Source organism: Galeopterus variegatus, unplaced genomic scaffold (assembly GCF_000696425.1).
Source record: "Galeopterus variegatus unplaced genomic scaffold, G_variegatus-3.0.2 Scaffold630, whole genome shotgun sequence".
In the NCBI taxonomy this organism is placed as follows: Eukaryota; Metazoa; Chordata; class Mammalia; order Dermoptera; family Cynocephalidae; genus Galeopterus; species Galeopterus variegatus.
Window position 1 is genome coordinate 523,676 of NW_007726741.1, and position 9,118 is coordinate 532,793.

General features: G+C 33.3%; 1 protein-coding gene across 1 annotated transcript in view; it reads right to left on the bottom strand.

Annotated features, from left to right (window-relative positions):
• The window catches only part of WASL (Wiskott-Aldrich syndrome-like), a 201,939-nt gene that overhangs the window by 173,640 nt on the left and 19,181 nt on the right, over nt 1–9,118 (bottom strand). The gene's annotated exons all lie outside the window — the stretch shown is intronic.

Below are 9,118 nucleotides of genomic sequence, written 5' to 3' on the forward strand. Positions count from 1 at the left end.
CAGAAGCTGAAGTCTTATTAATGTAGTTGGTAATTTTGAAAGCAAAAATCATTATTTAAAAAAAGATTTGATTAATGACATTTAAGAGGCCCATAGTATGTTGAAAAGGGAGCTTACAAGAAATATTAGATGTTTTTGCTTCCCCCATATGTGAGTTTTGAGTAGTGTATTTAGAGTCACTTTGAATCTATTGTGAACTACAGTTTTGCCACCTATCTAGTTGTGTGACCCTGGGAAAATTATTTATATTCTTCATCTTGTCATTTGACATTTGTTAATATAATTCTTACCTCAGTGAATTATGCTGAGGGGTGAGTGGAATAACACATCTCTTGCATACTTGGGCTCTGAATATGTGTTGCTGATCCTCAACCATCTCTTGATCACCAAAATAATGCAAAAGCTCAGGATAAAGCAGGGTCTTGGGCAATTTCCTCTTCCTAATGCTATGTATCTACTAACAATCACTTATGCATCGTGTTTTTCTCTTGACAGCCACGTTCAGTTGATAGTATTTCCTTCCCCTGGAGACAATTTCCTTGGAAGGTAAACTCCAGATAGGTATGATGCTGCTATAGAAGGAATGATAGTTGATTAGACCTCCTTCTCTGCTTCTTTTGTCATTCTGAGAAACATTTGTGATGCAGGTGTGCTCTTTTCAACTCTGGGTCCCTGCTTGTCAGAGGTTATTGCATTGTTAAGGTCTAATTTCTAAGTGTAAATACAAACAAAACAAGACTAAGAAACTTTTATAAATCCTATGAATGAGAGGTAGCATTATATAGATTAACTTTTTAAAAAATTAATTTTTATATCAATGTTGATATAAACACATTACAAAAAAATTGTGAAGTAGAAAAAATAACAAAGAGAAACACCAATAATCACTATAACATATACTGGTATTTGTAGCTTACTTTTCTCTAACATTTCTTCTAAAGACTTTTTTCTGTGGTTGTAATAATAATGTGAGTATAAGCATATTTTTGCATCCTGTGTTTTTCACTTACCCATATATCATAAGTAGTTTTCAAGATATTTTGTAATCCTACTACATATCATTTAAAAATCATTTTTAAAGACCACATAATATTCTATCAATTTAATTACAATTTTCCTTAAGTTTCAATTTTTAAATGCCAACCTTTATTATTTAGTCACCTCCTCAGAAGACTTTCCAGATCATCCTCCTAATTCATGCATTCATTCATTGATCAATTTGCTTATTAAGCAATTTATCGAGCATTGCATCTTATTGGGAACTTTCTAGACTTTGGAATACATCTTTGAACAGAACAAAGAGCCATTCCTTCTTGGAACTTACATTCTAGGCAGGAGAGACAGACGTTAAACAGACAGATAAGCAATTTATATCATATGTTAGAAGGAGATATGATCTATGGGAAAGAAAATAGCAGAGTGGGAAAGGGTGGAATTTTCCTTGTCTTGGGCCTCATCCAGTAGATGCCCTTTGAATAAAAATTTGAAAGAAGAGAGAGAGTTAGTCTTAAGGATACTTAGGGGGAAGGGTGTTCCAGGCATATGTATCAGCAGGTGCAAATTTAGTTCTGGGCCTGGTGTATTCAAGAAAGAGCAAAGAGACTGGGACTGAGTATTTCCCTTCACCATTAATGTCCCTTGTTTATTATTTTGTCTGTAGCATTTATCACCATCTGACATAGTATATATCATTTATTTATTTTCTGTTTTCCCTCACTAGAATATAAACTAGCAACATGAGACTTCATTTTTTTCACTGCTGCAACACTATTGCTTGAGTGCCTGTCACATGGTAGGTATTCAACGAGCTTTGTTCAATGAAGGAATCAATGAGTGATTCAGAAACCTGAATTAGTGGAACATAAATATGTTATAAAGCTGTTTTATTTTACTTTGCATGTTAATAGTGAGTTATTATAAAGTCATTCTCAAGCATTACTATTCTACTCTTATCCTCGCACATTAGCCTATGAAATCACTAGTCTAACTCCCCTGTGAAGAGCTGAGTCCTGGAGAGAATAGATCTCTTGGCAAACTCAAACAGCCAGTTTGTAAAAGAGCTCAACCTGGAATCCTCATTGCCAAGTTTTCTTTCCAGCATGACTTTGTATTCCTCTTCTTGTAACTGAATCCAAATGTATTTGCTCTGCTTTTGATCATGAATTTAATGTATTTTAAATTTTTCTTAATTTGGGCAGCTACTACTGGTTATGTCCAATCAATTTCCAGATCTTCCACCTGTACATTCTCTGTGGATTTAATTTGCCTCATTGTTCCTGGATAGGAAATCCAGCTCCTAAACTATTTAATGATCTCAGTTTCTCAGGATCATTCTAACTTCCCTTCATGGAAACAGCAAGATACTCAGCCTCTCTAATCTTCAGTGTTCTCCTTTATAAAAGGGAGATAATAATGGTATCTTTTCCACTTTTACACAGATTTAGTGGCATAAACTAGGTATATACTCAGCTTAAGAACTGGCACATAGAAACCCCCTAGAAAATGTTAGCTATTATTATCAAGTACTTTCAGTACTGGTCCTCATAAAAGCTGTGGTAGATAATATTATCTCTGTTTTGAAGTAGAAGAAATTATGTATGACTCAGAATAGTAAAATGACTTACTTAATACCAAAGAAGTACCTAAGCCTTGAAGCTAGTCTTTTGAACCTTAAACTAGTAATTTTTTCATCAGATCTTAGTAGAAGATACAGAAGACTTATTTGCATGTCTTCCCTTCTTTTTTCTTTTCTTTCTTTTTCTTTTTTTAACCAATTTACAGAGACATTAATCCACAAATCCACAAGTATACTGATTCTAATTTCAGGCATTCAATGCTTTCTTTGGCCCCATGGAAGAAAAACTGTTAAATTGACCAATCTACTAAAAATGCACCCACCCATCTGCTATATTCTAAATATTGAAATAACGTTTACCCATAAAAGAAACGAGGTACCCTTATGAAAATGTCCAATTCCAGGTCTAAGACAAGATGAGTTTGAAATATCTTGTTAAACCATAAAGCAAAAGGCTATCAAAAGCACTCATGAGCCAACTTAAAGAGTCTCTGACTGCCAGAGAGGTGAAAATTTGAAAATCACTAAAGAAATAATGGGCTGAAATACATCAAATATGTTTAAATTCATGAGTTTAAAATGATACTTTAAAAAAAAAAAACCCTTCATTGACCACCTTTAAAGGATATTAGGGAACCAACTTATCACTCTGAAAACTGGAAAATAATGGGAAAGAACTATTTATTCTGCATTTCTGATATGAACTATACCCGAGGTAACCAAATAGTGGAGGAGATTAGTTTCTTTTCATTCAAGCCAATAAATGAAGAAGGTATGATAGAATTAGAATATAGTGATTTTGCAATTCCTATTGAATTAATGGATAGAGATAATGCTCCTCAGTTGCTGCTAACATCACAGCAAGGGATTCAACTAGATGTTATGCTCCAGCAAGCCGAACTATACAACATCAGCTAAGGATAATTCTCCCAGAAATCAAACTGAAATCTGATCAGGCCTCTAAATCTAGCTGCCAATTCACAGAAAACATAAGGAGTAAAAGAAAATGCTGAACAACATGTCAGGAATGTAATCATCATAATTCAGATCCTAGAGAAATCTACAGGAAAAATGTCAACTTTTCAATAAATAAATAGCAAAAAAAAAAAAAAAAAAAAAAAAAAAAAAAAGAAAGAAAGAACTTACATGTATATCAACATGGGGATTGTTAAATAAATTATAGTACATCTGTTAAATGGGATAGCATGCAGTTTTAAAAAGGAATGAGGAATAACACCTGTCTACTGATGTCAAAAGATGTCTAAAATAAAATTGTCTTGTTTAGAGATTATTTTGACTGCTGTCTAATCATATTGAGGGAAACTCATGATCTTATACATTAGAAATGTATTTCTAAGCACATTTTAGAAAGACTTCCCGGAGACAGATAAACTAATCTAAAGTTTCTTAAGTACTGGGTTTGGAACTCTAAGTGATACAAATAAAAAAGCCATAAGTGATTCATGAAAATGATAATCTCATCAAGGAAAGAAAACCAGGAAACCATTATGAAGCCCCGTATACCAAATATAAAGTAATATCTAGTACCATTTATTTTTTTTGCGATTTTGCTTATTCTAAACCTTGAACAGCAGCTGTTACAGTATTATAATTTTAAACTTATAGAATAAAGATTTAATAATCAGAAAGATAAATTTTGTGCCAAAGAGAATGTTAGTTTTATGCTTTTGTTTTCTACCAGAGAATTAAATATATAAAGATACTGCTACCTTTGTCTTTAATGCTGATCTCAAGAACTTGGAAAAAAATTGAATGTTACTAAAAATTCATACATGAACTGGACACTTTGTTCCCTTCTGAGGGCCCAGAAAGCCATCAATTTTTATTTGTAGTATAACTATAATTGTGCAAACTTAAAATAGCACACTTTTTTCTCTATTTCTGGAAAGTAAAAGTTCTTAGGTTATCATAAGGACTGCTTATTGCATCTGTTGCACTAAGATACCTCGTATGATGGTTAATTTTATGTGTCAACTTGACTGGGCCATAGAGTGCCCGGGTGGTTGGTTAAACATTTATCTGAGTGTGTCTGTGAGGGTTTTTGAATAAGATTAATATTTGAATCAGTAGACTGAGTAAAGCAGATTGTCCTCCCTAATGTGAAGGATCACATTCAACTGTTGAAGGCCTGAATAGAGCAAAAGGCAGCGTAAGGAAGAATTAAGCTTTGTCTTTGAGTTGGGACATTGGTCTTCTCTTGCGTGGAACTACACCATTAGCTCTCCTGGTCCTCAGGCCTTTGGCTTCAGATTGGAACTGTACCATCGGCTCTCCTGGGTCTCCAGCTTACTGACTGCACATATTGGGACTTCTCAGTCTCCATAACTGTGAGCCAGTTATATTACTCATTATAATAAATCTCTCTTTATATATATGATGTATACATATACATATACACACATATCTATCTATCTTTCTATCTATCCATCCATCCAGAGGATACTTCAAAAAGTTCATGGAAAAATAGAATGAAAAGGTCATATGAATCTATGAATTTTTTGAAGTACCCTCTTATATCTATTTCCTATTTTTTCTATTGCTCTGGAAAATGTATAGTAATATAGTGAGAAAAATAATTTTCTGCTATCAAATTTTTTGCTATCAATAAAAGACAACAAGTGTTGGCAAGGTTGTAGAGAAACTGGAAACCTTGCTTACTGTGGTGGGAATAACAAATAGTGCAGCTGCTACGGAAAACAGTATGAAAGTTCTTTAAAAATTCAAAATAGAACTGTTACTTTTGGAAATAATTTCCACTTCTGGGCTTTTACCGGAAAGGATTGAAATCATGATTTCAAAGAGATATTAGCCCTCCCATGTTCATTGAAGCACTATTCACAATAGACAATATGTGGAAATAGCCTAAATGTTGATTCTATAACTTGACATTTATGAATAGAGCTGCAATTAACATGGGAGTGCACACTCTCCTTGACAAACCAATTTTAAATCTTTCATGTAAATACCCAGAAGTGGGATTGCTAGATCATATGGTAATTTCATTTTTAGTTTTCAGGAATCTCTATGCAGTTTTGCAGTTTTTCATAATAATTGTACTAATTTACATTCCAACACATAGTGTACAATTATTCCCTTTTCTCAATATCCTTGCCAACACTTGTTACCTTTCTTTTTTTTTGTAATACTCTTTCTGAGAGGTTTGAGGTGATAGGTCACTGTGGTTTTAATTTACATTTTCCTAATGATTAGCAATATTGAGCATTTAAAAATATATATCTATTGGACCTTTGTATATCTTCTTTTGAGAAAAGTCTATTGAGGTCTCTTGACCATTTTAAAATTGTGTTATTTGTTTTCTTGCTATTGTGTTGTTTGAGTTCCCTATACATTTTGAATATTAAACCCTTAATGGACATAACTTGGAAATATTTTCTTCCAATTCGTACATTGTCTCTTCACACTGTTGTTTCTTTTGCTGTGCAGAAGCTTTTTAGTTTGATGGAATTCCATTTGTCTATTTTTGCTTATAGTTTGAGATAAGGGGCCAATTTCTTTCTTCTGCATGTGGAGATCCAGTTTTTTGACCACCATTTATTGAAGAGACACTCCTTTTGCCATTGTGTATTCTTGGCACATCTGTCATAAATCAATTGACTGTGCATGTTTGGGTTCATTTCTGGACCCTCTATTCTGTTTTATTGGTGAATATGTCTATTGTTATGCTAGTACCTCTTTTGCTCGTGATTATTTTGGATGTTTGGATTTTGTTTGTTTGTTTTGTGGTTCCATATAATTATTAATATATTTTTTTATTTCTATAAAAAATGAAATTGGAATTTTGATAGGGATTGCATTGAATCTGCAGATCACTTTGGATAGTATAGATGTTTTAACAATATTAATGCTTCCAATTCATAAACACAAGATATCTGTTCACTTATTTGTATCTTCCATTTCATTCACCAATCTTTTGTAGTTTTTGGTGTAAAGGTTTTTTAAGTCTTTGGTTAAATTTATTCCTAAGTATTTTATTTTTTATCTATTGTAAATGGAGTTCTATAATTGACAAAACACAGTTTGTTGTTAATGTATAGAAACCTTACTGATTTTTGTGTGGTAATTTTGTATTCTGCAACTTTACTGTATTCATTTATCAGTTCTAACAGTTGTTTGGTGCAGTCTTTAAACTATATATGATCATGTAGCCAGCAAACAGTGGTGATTCTATTTCCTTTTCTATTTGTATGACTTTTATTTATTTCTCTTGTCTAATTGCTCTGGCAATGACTTCTAATATATGTTGGATAGTGTATTAGTCTGTTTCTGTTGCTTATAACAAAATACTTGGAACTGGGTAATTTATAAAGAAAATAAAATTTATTGCTTAGTGTTTTGGAGACTGGGAAGTCCAAAGTACAGGGAACAGATCTAGTGAGGGTCTTGGTGGTGGTGACAGTGACCCAAGGGTGTCACATGGTGAGAATGGCAGAGCAGAGAGAGACTAAACTCTCATGTGCTCTTCTTTCAAAGTCCTCAGAACCATGCCCCTGACCACCATTATTAAGTCATTCACTACAGCATGGTCATAGAATCTAATCATCTGTTCAAGGCCCCACCTTTCAATTACCATAATAGGATTTTCCACACTCAACATTTACAGAGGGGATTAAACCTCATTGAGGTTGGGGAACGGGGGCATCCAATCTACAGCAAATAGTCATAGTAGGCATCCTTGCCTTGTTCCAGATCTTAGAGGAAAGGCTTTCAACTTTTCACCACTGAATATAATGTTAGCTGTGGGCTAATCATATATAGACTTTATTGTTTTGAGGTACATTCCTTCTATATCTAATTTGGTGAGAGTTATCATGAAAGCATGTTCCATTTTGTCAAATGCTTTTTCTGCATCTGAGACAATCATATGGTTTTTGTCTTTCATTCTGTTGATATGACATATCACATTTATTGAGCAGTTCATATTAAATCATCCTTGCATCCCAGGGATAAATCCCACTGGGTCATAGTGTATGATGCTTTTAATGTGTTCTTGAATTCACTTTAGTAGTATTTTATTGAGGATTTTTGCATCTAGTTCATAAGAGATATTGGCCTATAGTTTTCTTATCTGGCTTTGGTATCAGATTAATGATTACCTTATAAAGAGTTTGGAAGTATTTTCTCCTCTTTGACTTTTTGGAAGAGAATGTGAAGAATTGATATTAGTTCTTTAAATGTTTTGTACAATTCATCAGTGAAGCTGTCAGATCCTGGACTTTTCATTGATGAAAGATTTTTTAAATTTCCAATTCAAAGTCCTTACTTGTTATTTGTAGGATACCCAATTTGTTGGTGTATAATTGTTCATAATAATCTATTAGGATCCTTTGTATTTCTGTGGTATCAGAAATTTCTCTTTCTTTAAAATTAGTCTTGCTAAAGGTTTGTTGATTTTATTTTTTCAAAAAAACCCTTAGTTTTGTTAATATTTTGTATTTTTTCCTAGTCTCTCATTTCTCTTCTGACCTTTATTACTTCTAATAAATTAATTGGATGGTTAGCCCAGTTGATAAGAGCATGGTGCTCATAACACTAAGGTCCAGGGTTCAATCCTTGTCCTGGGCACTCATCAAAACCAAAAGAAAGTGCAAACAAACAAAAAACAAAACAGTGGAGATTGTGATAAAAGGCACGTGAGAGAAGATTAGTAGATTCATTGGACATAGAGACTAAATTATTGGCTGGCTAGTTTCCCGGAGAAAATCTGAAAAAGGCACAGCTTGGAGGAGTCAGGACAAATTTTGAACACTGGTCTTCGGAACTATTCCTTCAAAAAAGACTGAATTTGATTGTATTACGCTATAAAGCAATTTATTTTTCAGGGCATTGTTGAAAACAAAAGAGCAATTAGTCATGAATTAGTGGAGCTCAATAGCTGGGCGTGGTCAGAGAAAGAGGTAAATTGAGACCTGAGAAAATCATGGTAAACTTGGATTGATTATAGCATACTATAGGCTGTGATTCCTGAGGAGAAACATCAGAGGCCTTAAATTACTGAGAGAAATACACATCACTACTAAAACATCCAGGCAGTCACAAAACAAATAAACAAATAAGTAACAATGAGAAGCCCTGGGGTGGGTAGGGAACAAGTACCTAGAGTTACTGCAAAGTATTATCTAAAGTGTTCAGTTCCCAAGAAAACTTTCATGACATGCAAGAAATAGGAACAACTGCCCATACAGTGAAGAAGAAAAAAAGGAAGCAATAAAAGATACTTGTGACATCTAGTCCTGTGAGAACAACCAGATGACAGACTTCAAAGTAGTCATTATAAATATATTTTAAAAACTGAAGTCAACCATGATTAAAGAAATAAAGGAAGACATTGTGGTAACATCTAAAAAAATAGAGAATATTAATAAAGACATAGAAATTATAAAAAAGAACTAATTGGAAATTATAGAGTTGAAAATGCAATAACTGAAGTGAAAAATTCTCTAGAAAGGCCCAATAGTAGATGAAAACTAGCAGGAGAATTAGAAAATTTCACAACAGAGTTTA